General features: G+C 41.2%; 1 protein-coding gene and 1 long non-coding RNA gene across 2 annotated transcripts in view; one reads left to right on the top strand and one right to left on the bottom strand.

The window, feature by feature from the left end:
• On the bottom strand, nt 3,179-6,741 carry LOC108634031. The gene is made up of 3 exons (XR_001917318.1): nt 6,638-6,741; nt 3,784-3,875; nt 3,179-3,643 (listed from the first exon to the last, which is right to left on the bottom strand). It is a non-coding gene; the product is annotated as an uncharacterized LOC108634031 (long non-coding RNA).
• DNMBP (dynamin binding protein) overlaps nt 6,916-18,689 on the top strand; it is a 114,041-nt gene continuing 102,267 nt past the window's right edge. Inside the window, exon 1 of the mRNA XM_018041450.1 lies at nt 6,916-7,023. The gene's annotated coding sequence lies outside the window, so the exon portion shown is untranslated. The remainder of the gene's footprint in view (nt 7,024-18,689) is intronic.

An 18,689-nucleotide genomic window follows, 5' to 3' on the forward strand; every position in this document is an offset into this window, starting at 1 on the left:
GTGAAAAAGTTATTCTCTTAACAATTTATTTAGATCTTTCTGAATATATCAAGGAGAAAGTCTCTATTGGGTTCTAACTTTCTTGTTGTTCATTTGCTAAGTTGTGTCCGACTCTCTGACCCCATGGACTAGGGGTCCATGTCCTTCACCATCTCCCAGAGCTTGCTCAAACTCATGTCCAGTGAGTCAGTGATATCATCCAACCATCTTATCCTCTGTTGCCCCTTCTCCTTCCCCAGCTTCAGGGTCTTTTCCAGTGAGTCGGCTCTTCCCATCAGGTGGCCAAAGTATTGGAGCTTCAGCATCAGTCCTTCCAGTGAATATTTAGGGTTGCTTTTCTTAGGATTGACTGGTTTGATCTCCTTACTGTTCAAAGGACTCTCAAGAGTCTTCTCCAACACCACAATTTGAAAACATCAGTTCTTCAGCACTCAGCCTTCTTTATGTCCAGTTGTCACATTTGTACATAACTACTGGAAAAACTACTGCTTTGACTATATGGACTTTTGTTGGCAAAGTGATGTCCCTGCTTTTTAATATGCTGTCTAGGTTTGTGGTAGCTTTTCTTCCAAGGAGCAAGAGTCTTTTATTTCATGGCTGCAGTCACTGTCCACAGTGAGCCAAAGAAAATAAAATCTATCACTGTTTCCACTTTTTCCCCATCTGTTTGCCATCAATGATGGGACTGGATGCCATGATTTTAGTTTTTTGAATGTTGAGTTTTAAGCCAGTTTTTCCACTCTCCTCTCTTGCCCTCATCAAGAGGCTCTTTAGTTCCTCTTAGCTTTCTATCATTAGAGTGGTACCATCCACATATCTGAGGTTGTTGATATTTCTCCTAGCAATCTTGATTTTAGCTTGGGATTCTTCCAGCCTGGCATTTCACATGATGTACTCTGCATATAAATTAAATAAGCAGAGTGACAATATACAGCCTTGACATACTCCCTTCCCAATTTGGAACTAATCCGTTGTCCCATGTCTGGTTCTAACAGTTGCTTCTTGGCTTGTATACAGGTTTATCAGGAGGCAGGTAAGGTGGTCTGCTTTCTAACATTGGCTGTTTTCATTTTTTAACAAGAGGAGAGTAGCCCTCAAGCTCAGAATTAGAATTTAATAACCATTTTGTTTTCAATGTATTTGTTTTGAAGGTTATCTCCTATTAATTGCAATCTATATACTGGTTTTGCATTTATGGGAGTGGTACAAGTTTTTCCTTAAAAAACAAGGTGAGTAAATTTAAATAAACATATTTTAGGACTTCCCTGGTGGTCTAGTACTTAAGACTTGGTGTCACAGTAGGAGGCATGGTTTCAATCCCTAGTCGGAGAACTAGGATCCTGCATGCTGGGCAGCATGGCCCGAAAAATTAAATTAAGTAAAAAATAAATTAAAATATTTTAAAAATTTAGGAAGGTGGTATCCATTTAGTCAAGAATTATTGTGATGGTTTTCTGAGAGTGAATTATGTGAAGTGTGGAAAGCATTAGGCCAGCTGTTTAGCCCCAGGGAGCATCAGTTCCTCATTTATAAGCTAAAGATAACAATTACTTGCCTGGTTGTTGACATGATATGTGCAAGAATAAACCACCGATATTATTTGGAGAAGAAAATGATGACCTTGATTATCTTTCTTCATTAATGTAGACAAACTGGGAAAGAAAATAAAGATGGTTTGTGAATTATTTTTAAAGAATTATTGATTCTATTCAAATGGGAACCAGGTTCTATTTCTTAGTATAATATTTTTTCTGATTAATAAAAGAAAAAAATGATATATGGGAAGTTCTTAACATAAGGTCAGGTCCCAATGAACATTTACTATAAAGTTGTGTTTAGTATTTCAGCTTCCCCTTTCTTTCCTTCCCCTACCTCCTTCCAGATTCTCAACTATCTTCTTTCTTATCTCCTATGAAAATAAGAAGAGATCTGAGAGTGTCACTTAAATATATACATATGTGTGTGTGTGTTTAATTAAAACCTTATTTTTGGCCACGCTGGGTCTTTGTCACTTTGCTCAGAGTTCCTCTATCTAGTTGTAGCAAGCCGGGGCCACTCTTTGTTATGGTGTGTGGGCTTCTCATTGTCGGGGCTGCTCTTATTGTAGAACATGGGCTCTAGGCACGTGGGCTCTGGAGCGCTGACTTAGTAGTTATGGTGCACGGGCTTGGTAGTTGTTCTGAGGCATGTGGAATCTTCCCAGACCAGGGATCGAACCTGCATTGGCAGGCAGGTTCTTATCTATTGCACCGTGAGTGAAGTCCTCACTTAAATATATTTTGATGGGTACACAAGAGAATGATTATTTTCCAAAATATTATCTGGACTAGGCATTAGCATTTTAAGGTAGATTTGTTTGCTAGTTTGATTTTTACTTCTAATTATGAAAGGATTTCCTCTTCCTCATTAAACCAATTTCAAGCTTCTGCAAGCAGATAGGAAGAGAAGGAGCCCCCTAGGAAACACTATATCAATATATAAGAGCAACTCTTAAGATAAACATGATACGGTCCTTTGTTTGAATTCAGAACTTCCTTCTAGGAAGAACAAAATAGGAATCGGCTTTACTTTTGCCAACCAGTATTCCTAAATGGAACTAAATGACCTCCGTTATCTTCATCTAGGAGCTGGTCTTGCCTCAGTGCAAGTCCACTAGACAGATACCCTTCCTGAAAAATCACCCTGGACTCCTCCCCAATAGAGCCAGACTTCCCACACCCTTCCTCCACCCAATAGGAGTCCTCTCCTTTCTGTTCCAGTGCACTCTGGCACCATTTTGACAAATAGTTACTAGTGTTTCCAAGTGCTATTTCTTCCTTCTCTGATACAAAAGGCTAAACCGGTGCCTTGTATATTCTACTACTGAATTGCTCCAGAGGGAAGCCATGGGGACCGGCTTTGATTTGCGGCCAGCTGTGGAAACTGTTAGTGACGCAGTTCATTATAACAGTGATGGACACTTAAGTGTGTCCTGATAGAGTGGGTTTAGGTTCAGACATGGGATCAAAGGATGACACACCTAAATAGTTTTGATCAATGTGGTTAGTCAAAATCTACAGGAATTGATTTTGGTTTATTGAGGATTATCCAGGAAAAAAAATTGAACTTCTGTTTTAGTATTCTACAGGTGGATATTGTCATTATTGTTAACAGAGAGGTTCCACATGCATTATCTCTTTTGATCCTTTTTATTTCAGTCTCTTCAATCAAGGACATTTTATTATGTATCAGTACATTGACTTAAAATGAAGTTCAAACTCCTTACCACGGCCCATCAGGCCCAGGAGACCTTTACTCTTGTTTGTTTTGTAATTTCATCTTACAGTACTTGATTTCTTTCTCACACAGGCTTCTCTTCTGTTCTGAAACTGATCAAATTGTTTTCCACTTTAGGGCTTTGCACCTTCAGTTCCTCCTTCTGCAAAGACACTTCCACAGCTCTTCGCATAGCTGGTTCTTTCTCATCATTTTGGACACAAGTAAAGGTTACATCCGCAGAGACTTTCCTGACCACCAACCACTATATTCAAAGAAAGTTTCCACTTCTTACTTTGGCCCTTACCAGACCAGATCCTCATCTAAACCGCAGAACACATCACAGTTCTCAGTTCTCTCAGGAAACGGTATAACTTGTGCCATTCGCCTGTATAGGAGAGAGATCATTTCATTATATACAATGGATGCCTAGGGCATTAGGGTTCAATTCTCTATGGTCTAATTTATCACATCATCTGGTTTATTTCCCTCACAGCATTCACCATACCCTGTAATTATTTGGCTTACCATTTGTTTAATGATTTATTGTCTGTTACCTTCCTCTTCCTATTCTTACTGAGATGGGAATACCAGGCCACATTACCTCCCTCCTGAGAAACCTGTATGCAGAATAAGAAGCAACAGTTAGAACTGGACATGGAACAACAGACTGGTTCAAAATTGGGAAAGGAGTATGTCAAGGCTATATATTGTTACACTGCTTATTTAACTTATATGTAGAGTATATCATGTGAAATGCCTGCCTGGATGAAGTACAAGGTGGAATTGAGATTTCTGGGAGAAATATCAACAACCTCAGATAAACAACCTTTTAAAATACTCTAATGGCAGAAAGGCAATGCCAAGGAATGCTCAAACTACCGCACAACTGCACTCATCTCACACACTAGTAAAGTAATGCTCAAAATTCTCCAAGCCAGGCTTCAGCAATACGTGAACCATGAAATTCCAGATGTTCAAGCTGGTTTTAGAAAAGGCAGAGGAACCAAAGATCAAATTGCCAACATCTGCTGGATCATCGAAAAAACAAGAGAGTTCCAGAAAAACATCTAGTTCTGCTTTATTGACTATGCCAAAGCCTTTGACTGTGTGGATCACAAGAAACTGAGGAAAATCCTGAAAGAGATGGAATACCAGACCACCTGACCTGCCTCTTGAGAAATCTGTATGCAGGTCAGGAAACAACAGTTAGAACTGGACATGGAACAACAGACTGGTTCCAAATAGGAAAAGGAATACATCAAGGCTGTATACTGTCACCCTGCTTATTTAACTTATATGCAGAGTACATCATGAGAAACGCTGGGCTGGAAGAAGCACAAGCTGGAATCAAGATTGCCAGGAGAAATATCAATAACCTCAGATATGCAGATGACACCACCCTTATGGCAAAAAGTGAAGAACTAAAAAGCCTTTTGATGAAAGTGAAAGAGGAGAGTGAAAAAGTTGGCTTAAAGCTCAACATTCAGAAAATGAAGATCATGGCATCTGGTCCCATCACTTCATGGGAAAACAGTGGAAACAGTGTCAGACTTTATTTTGTGGGGCTCCAAAATCACTGCAGATGGTGACTGCAGCCATGAAATTAAAAGATACTTACTCCTTGGAAGAAAAGTTATGACCAACCTAGATAGCATATTGAAAAGCAGAGACATTACTTTGCCAGGAAAGGTCCATCTAGTCAAGGCTATGGTTTTTCCAGTGATCATGTATGGATGTGAAAGTTGGACTGTGAAGAAAGCTGAGCGCCAAAGAATTGATGCTTTTGAACTGTGGTGTTGGAGAAGACTCTTGAGAGTCCCTTGGACTGCAAGGAGATCCAACCAGTCTGTTCTAAAGGAGATCAGTCCTGGGTGTTCATTGGAAAGACTAATGTTGAAGCTGAAACTCCAATACTTTGGCCACCTGATGCGAAGAGCTGACTCATTGGAAAAGACTGATGCTGGGAAAGATTGAGGGCAGGAGGAGAAGGGGACAACAGAGGATGAGATGGTTGGATGGCATCACTGACTCGATGGACATGGGTTTGGGTGGACTCTGGGAGTTGGTGATAGACAGGGATGCCTGGCGTTCATGGGGTCACAAAGAGTCGGACACGACTGAGCAACTGAACTGAACTGACTGATGTTACATATATTTTAACAAGCACACACAAGTAATAGAAAGGAGAAACAACATCTGATGAGAATTTTGAAATACAGATCTTCCTCCACTTACAGTGGGATGTCCAGACAAACCCATGGTAATTTGAAAATATCCTAAGTCCAAAATGCATTTAATACAACTAACATACCCAACATCAGAGCCTGACCTACCTTTAACGTGCTCAGAACACTCACAGTAATCTACTCCATGGACTGTAGCCCGCCAGGCTCCTCTGTCCATGGGATTTTCCAGGCAAGAATACTGGAGTGGGTTGCCATTTCCTTCTGCAGGGGATCTTCCCAACTCAGGTAATGAAGGTGAGTCTCCTACACTGCAGGCAGATTTTTTACTGAGCCACCAGGGATGCCTACATTAACCTACAGTTGGGCAAAATCGTCTAACACAAAGCCTATTTTACAATAATGTATTGGATATCTCATGTAATTTATTGAATAGTGTATTTTGAAAGTGAAACCCAGAATTGTTTATGAGTACAGAATGGTTGAAAGCCAGTTGGTGGCTTGCCCCTTTATCTTGTGGTTGACTGGGAGCAGGCTTACTGTCCCTCTCAGCATTAGGAATGTCCTAGAGCAAATCGCCTGCCCAGGAAAGGATTGACATTGAAAATCCTACTGTGGTTTCTATTGAATGCCTACCGTTTTCTCATCATCGTAAAGTGGAAAAATCTTAAGTCCAACAATTTTAAGTGGGGACCATCTGTGGAGGTTTATCTGTTATGTGTTCACAGTGATAGACTTGTTGCATCTTCTTGAGCATCTCCCAGATAGATCCCAGGAACCGAGCACAGAAATTCAAGCAAGAAGCCAAGCAGTGTGACTTTACGGCCATTAACACACAAAGAAAATCCTGTGAGGATTCGCGAACGAGTTAAAAGCGTGCTCTCAGCCCTGCCTAGTTCGTGCATTCTGTCATTCCTTACTTTCAAATTCTAGACGGTATACTGACAGAAGTTCCTCAGGAAAAAAAACAAAAAACAAAAAACAAAACAGGCCGAAGTGAATGCCAAGCATTTGTGACGTGATAAAGGGAACTACCTCGGAGCAACAGAGAGGACTGCACGGTAGACAGGAATTGAATGGGCTTTCTCTAAATGGAACTCCCCCCGACCCACCACCGCCTCCCATCCCCTCAGCCCCAGGGTGGATGGGGAGTGTGGCGGGTGAGGGATCAGCAAGGGAGGAAAGGAACTTTCTACCAGAGAGAGCTGCACGTAGAACTGAACGCGCCACGGGGAGCTGACATTCGAGCCGTCCCAGCAGGGTTGGCGCCGCGCGGCCGGCTGCCTCAGTTTCCCCGGGTAGGGGTTCTGGAGCGCCACCCCCTCTGACGTCACGGGGCGGGCCGTCTGGGGCTAGAGCGCGGGGCTGGCCCTGAGGGGGTGGGCGCGCCGGGACGGAGCGTGGCGCCCCCGGGCCGCGCGGTCCGGGCGAGGCGGAAGCCTAGGCTGGAGGCGGGGCCGCGGCGCTGAGTCACGCGGGATTGACCCGCTCGCCGCCTGCGGAGGCGGAGGTGACAGCGGGCCTGGGACGTGCGGCCGTAGCTGCCCGCTGCGCCGAGGGACCGCCGGGCAGCGGAGAGCAGGTCAGGGGCCGGGCGAGGCCGGGTTGGGCAATTCGGTCTTCGGGGGCGGCGGGCGGAGGGGCCCCGGGCCCCGAGGGACGCGCCGGGATGCTGGGCCTGCGCCGCCCCTGCCCGGCCGCGGCCGCTACCCCTGCCGGGAGCCTCCGACAGACAGCGGGGCACCGGGCCCTCGTCGGAGCCCTCCGGTCCAGATCGGTCGAGCCCTAGGAGGCGCTGGGGACTCGAAGAAGCCAGGTGGTCGGCAGTCCGAGGGTTGCAGACGTGGGCTTTTTAAATTGTGTCAGGCAAGCCCAGGGATCTTCGCACTGCACCGCCCTGCCACTTCGGCAATGAGGCGAAATTTGTAAACTGTGGAAAAGAATCCAGCGTTATTTTACAGATGAAGAAATTCTTTTGGTTCACACAGCGTCACTTTCAGTCGGAGTAGGAGGACGTGATTTTGTGTCAGGGAGGCAGAGGAGGACGGTTTCCGAAACAAGAGTAAGACCTGTTTGGCTAGAGATGCAAGTTTGCTTCTGGTGGAATTTGGTATACCTGCTTTCCTGCCGCAGGTACCGATGTCCACCAGGCATCAATTTCTCAAGGCATCTAACCTTAAAAAGGATGTCCATGCTGTCAGTTGAATAAAGGAATACTGGGGTTACAAACAGATCAGGTCTGCTGCAAGTTAGGTGCTGTGGAAAATGGTCTGTGTATACGGTTAAATTTTAAATGAAAACTCCACATGCAATCTTTTTATCCTTTATTGTCTGTCTCATTTATATAGTAAAGAAGGATACTCACAACTTATTCTGTAGTCAGTAATTTGCCTTTAGGTCTGTTTTACCATAATTGTTTTATAGTAATGTGAGCTTTCTTTTCTTTTCACTACCACTGGTGCTGTGGAATGTGGCAAGCCAGTGGTAGCATTAATATGTAGTGTTTGAGCATAGATTAGCTGGGCTTCCCAAGTGACACTAGTAGTCAAGAACCTACCTGCCCATGCTGGAGACACAGGTTGGATCCCTAGGTCAGGAAGAACCCTGGAGGAGGGCATGGTAACCCACCTCAGTATTCTTACCTGGAGAATCCCATGGACAGAGGAGCTTGAAGGGTTATAGTCCTTGGGGTCGCAGAGAATCAGACACGACTGAAGCGACTTAGCACACACAGGTTAGCTGCACGTGTTTGTATAGCTGATGTTACAGGCTCGATTAATTCCTTGTTGTATATTGAAGAGTGACATATGTGCCAGCATACAGGTGTTGTTTCTTAGACTGTTGCTACGTTTATTACTCACGGCATAGAATTGATTCAAGGTGATGAACAAGTTAGTTTAAACCTCACCACCTGTTTTTCTCTAAATTATTGAGTTAAAAGCTCTCTAAGACTCCCATCTCTAAAGTTCCCAGATTTTACGTGTTTATTTGAAACATATATCACTCGTCGTGACAATAACAGTTTTTAGAAAACATGTTTTTTTAAAAACTCTGCATCATGCATAGCAAATCTTCAAATTCAGTGTTATTCTCAATGCTCCCAGTCACTTCATCATTGTTGAATTAATGTAAGTGAAAAGAGATTTTTCAAATTACTTCTGTGTTAAATTCACTAAGTTTAGAGACTGTAATGAATGCTTTGTGTATGGTGGAGAGCTGCTAAAATCTGGCCTGGGGATGGGATCTCTGCAGTGCACAGATAACTTTTGTAATAAGCCAAGAACATTCTGCCTCGGAAATGTGATAAGGTGTCTTCAATACAGTGTTCATACTGTGTGAATTTCCGGCCGAGATGTGATAATCTTCGTAGACAATCTGCCCAAATATGTACATGTTATTTTGTCTTGCACCTCCAAAGTAGAGCCTTTCCCACCTCTTGTTTCTTTTCTGGCTCCTTTCTTCTGTGCAGAGACCCCTTCACATTCCTCTTTGATCCACATGAAAGAGGCAGTTCAGAGCCTGTTTCAAGCACTGATTGAACCTACATCACTTTTTCTCCTCTTAAAGTACATGATAAATTGTAATTCTTGAATCATCATTTAGGTCTCCTAAAAACTCAGAGTGAATATTCATTTTTAGAACATAGTGCAAGACTCCATGAGGCTCTGGTTCTGAAAAAGGGTTAAGGGGACTGTGTATAGATTTTTATCCTTCCTAAACTGGGAGACTGCAATCTAGGAAGCCTCCAGAGCCAGTAGACTCATTTCTCTGCCTCAGAAGGAAACAGTTTCACCAGGATACATAGTGAATTTTCACATTTGTTATTCTTCTCATCTCTCTCCTCACTTTATCAGGGTTGGGCTGAAATAAGCAAAAGGTGATTTCTCATATTTCAGACACTTCAGTGATTGTTCAGATTACAAATACTTTTAAAATTTGGTGAACTTTTTTAAGTGACAAAAGCAATTAAACTAGAATGCAGATGGAGGTTTGCATACCCACTACCAGATATAAGGCTTGCATTATTTTCTAGGTTTATTAATCTGTCATTTCGGAAGTTAGTTAATGTATTACCTACCCCACAGCGGGCTTCCCAGATGGCTCAGTGGTAAAGACTGCCTGCTAGTGCAGAAGAAGTGGGTTCCATCCCTCGGTTGGGAAGATCCCCTGGAGGAGGAAATGGCAACCCTTAAACACGAATTCAGTTAATATTAAGTAGTTTCTTATTATGCCTTGCTTAGGAAATTATCTGAATAAACTAACCTTCAAGATTGGATAACAGTCTTGTTGGCCAGGAGCTAATTATATCAATCTCTCACCTGGAAAGGCAGAAAGGTATGAAGTAGCAGCCATAAAATCATATCACAGATCAACCTTGTGATGAAAGAATTGATAAACCAAGGCTCAACAAATATTCATGGAGTACCAGATCTGTTCTTGGTGCTGGGGATATAGCTGTGAACAAAGCAGAAAAAGCCCTGCCCTCATGCAGTAGATTTTCTGGTAGCATGGGGGCAGACAGGAAATAAAAATGTGAATAGGCATGGTCACATGATTGTAAATGTTGTGAAGAAACAGAAAGAGGTGTACGTGGGAAAGAAGAAGGAGGCATGCAGAGTGGTCTAAAGAAGGCCTCTACTGAGATCACTTTGAATCTAGATCTTGAGAGGAGTGAGGGAGTGAGCAGAAGGCAGAGGGATGAGTAAGTTCTGAACCCTAATGCAGAAGCATGTTTGGCTTGTGTGAGGCACAGCTGGGTCACGGTGGCCAAGCAGTCCCCGTGTGGGTAAGGGGAAAGTGCAGCAAGTGAGAGGTGGTAGGAGTTGGGGTTGGGGACAGGGTGTGCATAGCAGTGTAGGCGGTTTTGTAAAGTATTTTGGCCTTTACTCTGAGTGAGCGGGGAGCCCGCTGAGCCTTTTGGACAGAGAAGCTTCTGATGACTTATGTTTTAACAGGATCACTCTGGCTGAGTGACAGACAGAAAGGGACAAGGGCACAGTTAGTGAGGGCTTCCCATTCATACCAGTTGTGTGACCCTGAACTGCAGTCCCCTGGCCTTTGTTTGCTCATCTTAGGATAACCAGGTGCTCTCTAGCTCTAGAATTTTTAGATTCTAAGAAGTGTGGAATCCCTGTGGGCTAGAGGATTATATATATGAAAAGGTTCTGAAAGTAAGAAGTTTCAGACGACGTGAAAAGTTGTGCCACCAGTGTGCCTTTAGCTGAATCGCTCCTAATCTCACTCCTAATCAAGAGGTAATCGGCTCTTTTCAGTTAGGTTGTGAGGTCATGAGAACAAAAACACTGTTTCGTGACCATTCTCCCCTGATCCCTTTAGTACTCTGCTGATCCCTGAATTTTTCCCTTCCTGCTTGAAAAAGGATGAAAAGCTGTTACTCATCAACAAAGCTGGCAACCAAAGTTGCTTTTGTTGTTAGGAAAGTTGGAAACTTAGGGGAAGGAAACAATTCTAATTTTGTTTTCATCATAGGTCATTTGAATTCTTCTTTTTTAACATGCAAGGAGCCTAAAAGATGTCTTTTTTAAAAAAAATTTCCCTTATCTTCCTCCCTGCATTTTAGTTGGTAATGATACATTTCATTATGCTTTTTTTTCACCCTCTGAGTACTGTTCTTAATGTCCTCCTATGTTTCTACATGTACATCTACTTCTTTGCTTCTGAATGCTGTATTATGTCCCGTGATCTATGTGCATGTGTGAACCACAATTTTGGTTATCTCCTTTCTGTGTAATACATACTCACGTTGTCCCTACGTCCTACCACCACAAATATTGCTGCAGTGAGCATCTTCATACCTGTCCACTTCTAAAACTGTGTAATAGAAGTGTGCGGTATACACTTAGAAGGGAATCACTGGGTCATGGGCTTTCATGTCCTGAATTTGATCAGACGGTGCCAGATGCCTGCCCACAATAGCTGTACCAATTTCTCCTGCCAGAAGTGTTTGAGGGATCTTATATCATGTCCCAGCCACCACTCAGCTTTCTCTTGGTCTCCACCTTTTGTAATCTCATAGGGGCAAAGTGGTATCTTGTCATTTTCATTTGTATTCTTTGGTTACTAATGATTATAAACATCTCTTATACATATAGTTTTATCTATAAGTTACTGATTCCTGTCTTAGCCCATTTTCTCTTGAAGTTACTGTGTTGTTACTGTTGACTCGTGGAAGACAGTTTATAGATGTTCATTCATCATCACTTTGTAGATGTTTCCTCGTATGTTAATTTTGTCTTTGTTGTCCTTTTATCAATAAAAATTCTAAATTTTAATATAATGAAATAAATAAATTCTTTGGCTTATATCTTATGCTTTTAGAGTTTTAAGAAGGCCCTGCCAGTCCCCAGGTTATTGCTATTTGTTTAATTTGTCTAGAGTTCACATTACACATGAGTTAGATAGGGATCCATTATTCTCCATTTAATGAGCCAATTTTTCCAGTAACATATCCAAAAAACCCATCATTTCTTTCATTACAGTATGATACCCTCTTTCTCCTATATGGTTTCCATGGATACACTAGTCTATCTCTAAGCCTCTTTTTTGTTCCATTAGTTTGTCAGTTCTTGCTCTGTTTTTTTATGCTCTAACTTTATTACAGTGATTTGGCAATACATCCTCATGACTGGCATAGCAAGAATCCCATCTCTTTTTAGTTTTAAATTTATTTAGCTATGCTGGGGTCATTATTTTTCCATATAACGTTTGCAGTATGTTTATCAAGTTCCTCAAATTTTTTGAGAAAATTTTATTTGGCTTACATTGAATTTATAAATTATTTGAGAGAGGCTTAACATCTTTTTGATATTAGCTTATTTCATTCAGAAGTATGTCATGTGTCTCTTCATTTATTTAGCTCACTTTTTTTCCAGAATTTTTGTTTTACTTGGAAATAATTTAAAACAGAGGAATTCTAAGATTAGTGCAAAGAGCTCCTGTATATCCCTTACCTAGATTCATATTGCTGTATTTGCTTTATTACTCCCTGTCTACATTTCTGTACCATTTGTTCTTACCCATTTGAATTATTAGTTGCAGACATCATGACCCTTTACACCTAAATACTTCATCAGCTCATTTTTAAGTCCCTTATTAGAACTTTAAAGTTTTCTCCATAAAGGTCTAAGAGGATATTCTTGACTAAATTAATTTCTGAATACTTGATAGTTTTGTTACTATTGTGAATCATGTGTCTTTCTATTACTGTTGTTTTATAGTTGGCTATTGGTAGTTTAAGAGAAATGGTATTGATTATTGTAAGTTAATCTTGAATTTTGCAGCCCGGCTTCACTGTCTTATTCAAATAGTCTGCTGTTTTCTGTTGTTTCTTTTCCCCCATAATTAATCATGTCCTTTGAAAATACTGATAGTTTTGTTGTTTCCCATCTTTTTATTTGTTTATCTTTCCTTTACAGCCTTGACCAGAACTTCCAGAACTATGTCAAAAATGTTGCTACGTTAGTGAACATCTTTGACTTGTTCTCACTCGTAAGGAGAATTAATCCAAAGTTTCCCCATTTCATATAATGTTTGTTTTAGGTTTTAGGTGTACCTTCGTCAGGCTACCCTGGAGAAGGGCATGGCAACCCACTCCAGTATTCCTGCCTGGAGAATTCCGTGGACAGAGGAGCCTGGTGGCTGCAGTCCATGGGGTCACAACGAGTCGGGCATGACTGAGCGACTCACACTTTTGTCAGGTTGAGGTATTCTCCTTTAGGTACTCCTGGTTTACTGAGCATTTTCATCATAAATGGGTATTAAGCCTTGTCAAATACTTTTTCAGGATTTGTGTCCAAAGAAATAAGATGGCATCAGGAGGCTGCAAACCAAAATCCTAAGCTGAGCTTTAGCTTCAAGTATAAGAAGATTAATAAAAGTCTTCAATATTTCTGAACACTGCATATATAAATGTATGGTAAACATCTCACAATTCCAATATATGCTTATTTCACCGGAATGTCATCTTTTTCCTCCTGCTTTAAGAGTGAAAGTTTAAAAAGCTGGTGTGAAGGATGAGAGCGCCATATTCAGTGTAACTGAAGTCGTCAGCATGATTGTAAATATAAGATATGTAAAATTATAGCTTCCTTGCTCTGTGGATCAGTCTCTGCTCTGGGTATAAACCTCACCTAAGTATATCTCACAGAATATTGAGATGGTTCAGCAAGTAGCTCTTTAGCAGCCATAACTGCTAGAGTGTTGGGCAGTAGATTCTCAGGACCATCTCTTTTCGTACATGATTTTTTTTTTTTAAGCTAGCTGTTTTTTCTTAATTATAAAAATTATGCCTCTTAATTGTAGAAAATTTGCAAATAGAAAAGGAAATCTTTGATCCTGCCTTTTAGAATCAATCCCTGTTAAACTGTTTCTCTCTCTGGTCTTTGGAGAGTAGGTATGGGGGGCTTACTTTTTGGAGGAAGAGAATTCACCTAACCTTGGGCTATATAATTTTGCATCACCCCTCCTTTTTCAGGTTTAGGCCATCAGCTCTTGTTTGTCTTGCTTTGATTGATCTGGAAAAAAAAAAAAAAAGAGCTGTAAGGCTGTAAGAAAGATATGATTAGTTTATAGAGGCAGGGTTAAAGCTTGCGGATGACTTGGACATTTCTAACAGGCTGTGTCTGAGTCCACAGACAGCCCGGCCTCATTACCAGAGTATGGAGAAGTCATAGTCCAGCTGCCAGCAGACTGAAGACTAGCTTGAAGGAGAGGAGGAATCTATTTGACGTCACTCTGCTTCAGTTCAGTTAGCACCTTCCTTGTTTAGAACACGTTTGCATTTATCTTTCAGAAAATAAAAAGTATGGAAGAAATAGTTGTAATTTATTTTCTTTTGACTCTGAAATAATCCCAAAATATTGTCTTGTTTCCCTAATCACCTTCTGCTAGTGTGAGGTGAGGGAGTGTGGTATGGTACTAAATTGCTGGAAGTGACAGAATTTTTAACATTCTCATCAGCTGATAGATTCAACATCCAATGGCCTCCCCTCCTCACTCCTCATTCCTTCACCTTGCTCTTCGTCATTTTGCTGAGATACCTGTCACTTCTCAGAGCTTGTTGTCTGCCTTCCCCATCCCTCCAGGAGGAAGTTCTTCAAGGGCAGGAACCTGTATTTTCACTGATAAATCCCAAGCACCTTTGAGCCTTGCCTGGTGCATAGCATGCCCTCAACAGATGGAACCCATAAAATGAGTCAATCTGTAAGGAGGCAGCTGTGTGTTACAGCAAGGGAAAGTCTTAAGGGAGAGGCAAGGGAAGACAGTTTTCTTAGCCTCATGGGTTCGATAAACTAGTAGAGTCCCCGTTTCCTGCTTGACCTTGTAAGCGTTTCTATCAACCCAGCCACAGAGTTAATTTCTCTACATCTGTTTTAGCCACTCTGTTAGTTTTGAAAGTGGAGTGTGTCTGTGTTGCTGACAAGCACATGTCGGGAGTAGGGCCGCACAGAGAATAGTCAGTGCTGACGTGGGCTCACAGGTTCCGGGCCCAGCACACACTCTGCGTTGTTTTCATGAGGTGATTGATTCTCTTAGGACAAATGATCTGTCCTATCAGCAAAAAAAGTTGCAGTGGATGTGCCGAGTGGCACTGAATGCCCAGTGTCACACCCCGTGCCCTCCCCCTTTCTAGTTTATTCTTCCTCCCATCCCCAGCCATGCAGAAACCTTTTGGCATTTCTGTTGTTTCTAGATCTGGTTCAGGATTGTCATGATGAACAGTCATGCTGCATATACATGGTCACTTTATTATAAAGCAAGGCTCAATCATATTAAATAGCACTCAGTGGCACCCCATTCCAGTACTCTTGCCTGGAAAATCCCATGGGCGGAGGAGCCTGATGGGCTGCAGTCCATGGGGTCGCGAAGAGTCGGACCCGACTGAAGTGACTTAGTAGTAGTAGTAGGGTGCTAAGAAAAAAAAAAAGAGGGGGGTGAGGTTTGACACAAATACACCATAATGCTGTCCTGGAGGCCAAGGCTGTAGACCCATCTGTCTTGTATAGACCATTGTCTGAGTCAAGGTCCTGAAAAATACCACTTAACCATTATTTTCCCCTACTATTATTCTACACATTACCTGGCCCTCAAATCTGATCCAAACTGTCCATGTATATGCTAATTCCACATCCCTATTTCTCCTTCAGTCAGATCTCTCTTTTTTTCTATAGCAATGAGGATAGCAATAAGTATATTATTATAATTATGAATATGTCTTGGGGTTCATAAGGAGTCTGAATTCAAATGAAGGGAAAGGAATTAAAACAATAATAATAATATACTAACAGCGGCTAATATTTTAGCCAGTCATAGTCCTAACTGCATTCTTATTCAATCTTCAGAACAATTTTAAGGAAGGTGCTGTTGTAATCCTCATTTTGCATTTGGAGAAACTCAGGTACAAGTTGGTTAGGAAACTTGCCCTAAAGTTTCTAATGCTGTTGAGTGATAGAACAGGAAATCAAACTCACGCCTGTTTTTCTCCAGCACCCACTCTCTTAACCAGCATGCCATAGCAGGTCTCGGGTAAGTGGCTGCCTGAAGACCAAGAATGACTTACACAGTCACATAGTTAGTGATGATTGTCCTTTTTTCACGTTCACCACACTACTCACTGGTGTAAGGTGTAGGGGGACTGGGAGGACTCTGCAGCTGGGACTGGCTGGGGAGCTTCTTCCCAGATCCTGTGTTGTCTCTGCAGACAGAAATGAATGGCACCTCAGAAAAGGAGAGGCTCTGAAACTACCCATCCAGCTTGCATTCTCTGGCTTTTTGACCTTTTCCTAAAAATAATAATTTCCTAATAATAATATTTGAGATTTGCAAAAATGAATACAGAACAGTACAACAAATGTCCCATGTATCCAACACTCAATTTAGAAAGCTGAGTTGGTTTCTGTGTTCCACCTCCCTTTGCCCTTTTTAAGATTCTCTGGTTCTAGTGACTTAGAAGGAAAAATAAAAGAATTGCATTCTGTTTACATATGACAGCAGTACCATTACTGTCACCTGAGAAAAAACACCAGTCATTCCTTAATGTATAATCAGGAAGCTAGTCAATGTTCAGAATTTCTTCCATTTGTCTCAGTTTCTTAATAGTTGAGTTGTTTGAATTGGAATCCAAGAAATGGCACCCATTGCATTCAGCTAATATGCTTCTTAAGTAGTTTTTAATTGATAAGTTCCCTTTCTTTTCATTTTCATTTTAAGTTTTGATTACAGTTTATTTTGTTAAAGAGTTTTGTCATATAGTTTCCCACATTCTGGGTTTTTTTGAATGGCTATGATGCAACCTTATTGCCTGATTGCAAGTTAATTTACACTTTTAATCTGTCAGTCACTCTTGGAGGTTCCAAGTTACTCAGTCTCCATAAATAGAAAGGGTTCACTGACCCACATACAGCTTAGTCTGGTCCAGAGGTTGTTTCCGAGGAGTCTTCCAAAATGTTTCAGGTGATAGGGAATGACATAATCAGCAGCAGATATCTCTATTTAAAAAACATTTCGCCTCAGAAGGAATTTTATAGCTTCTCTTTGGCAAGGAATTTTCATGGTCCCTAGAGTCAGAGAAGGGAAGGGAGAAGCGAGTGAGAGGTCTGGTTTTCTTCTTTCAGACAGTGTCTGTTGCTTTAAGGATTTATGGGGCTCAGTGCCAGAACTTCCTTGGGATATTATTGTCTTATAGTTTAGATCTGCTTATCAGGAAACAGAATCCCTGAAGGGTCCGTTAGGAGAATGAGTTTACATTAAAATCAGACCTTTGTTAGTGCCTGTTGGGGTCTTGTGTTTTATTCCTGAGCTGCTATCTAGACTGTAGAGTGTAATACTAATGTGTATGGTCTTCACACCTATAGTGTTTATTATCTGTTCTTTATGCTGCCACTGTCTAGATGTCATTCAGTAATTATAATAATATTTGGACTGCCGTAGACATGAAGAAGTCCAATTTTGTTTTATTTTTCTTTTAGTCTTGTTGCCTTGACCCACTAGTCAACTGTAATAGTTCTACAGGGTAATTAGTATTAAAAAGAAAGAAAATTGTTGGAAGTGTGAAGCAATATTTGGCTTTATTTATCTGGTGGTTCAGATGGTAAAGAATCTGCCTGCAATGTAGGAGACCTGGGTTTGATCCCTGGGTCGGGAAGATCCCAAGGAGGAGGGGATGGCAACCCACTCCAGTATTCTTGCCAGGAAAATCCCACGGACAGAAGAGCCTGGCGGGCTGCAGTTCGTGGAGTCAAAGAGTCAGACACAGCTGAGTGACCAACACTTTCACTTTCATCAATATTTAGTGGCTTGATGACTGTTAAAAAAAGTATCTCAATGTCAATATTTTCATGTAGTTTTAAAGCCCAGCAATTAATAAAACCAAGACTAAAAATCTAACATAGAATAAGGACATTTAATGCGTTTGTTACAGTACTGCTTACACTTTCATTATGAACTTGCTATCTTAAGTAAGAGGTTTGCTTTAATTAAAGGCATTGATAACAGTAAATTGCTGGAAATCTTTGTGTTGAATTTTACCACTATATTCAAACTTTATTCTTATATTCCATATAAGAATGGAATCAGGAGTCAGATTTGATCAATATTCTCTTCTGGTGACTCCAAATGCTTAAAAACTGAAGTATAATTATTATTCACAACAAAAGTGTCAACCAGAGGTGGTTTGCTGGTTATGGATTGTTCTTCCTTGCAGTGATCAGTTTAGTAAAAATAAACACTTCCTATTTACCATGGTCACAGGTAGCAACAGCATACACACGCGATAATACGATTGAAAAGCAGTCTGTAGATGTGTTGTAATAATATGTGTTACAGTGTAGTGCCTTGCAGTGAACTGCCAGTATTTTGATGAGGCTAGAGTTTGGGGTGTGTGGTGGGTGGAGGGTGTCCAGAAATGAGGCCAAACGTATGTGTGGGAACGAGATCATGATGAGCTCTGTACAATTTACAGAGGAGTTTCAGATACTGCTTATCAGTGATGGATGAGAAACTCTTTTGAACTTCAAGCAGTAGAGAATTATGAGAGTTTGTATTTAAAAAAGATAATCCTAGTGCAGTGTAGAAAATAGAACAGAGGGACATAAGACTGGTGGGTAACCATTTAGAAAGCTATTGCCATAGTCCCAAAGAAAAGATGATGGGAGAAAAAAAAAAAAATAGGGCAGGGGCAATCTCAAATTGAAAAATGTCAAGTCAAAGAACAATTTTTAAGAGGTATAT

The sequence above is a fragment of the Capra hircus genome, chromosome 26, assembly GCF_001704415.2.
Source record: "Capra hircus breed San Clemente chromosome 26, ASM170441v1, whole genome shotgun sequence".
Classification (NCBI taxonomy): domain Eukaryota; kingdom Metazoa; phylum Chordata; class Mammalia; order Artiodactyla; family Bovidae; genus Capra; species Capra hircus.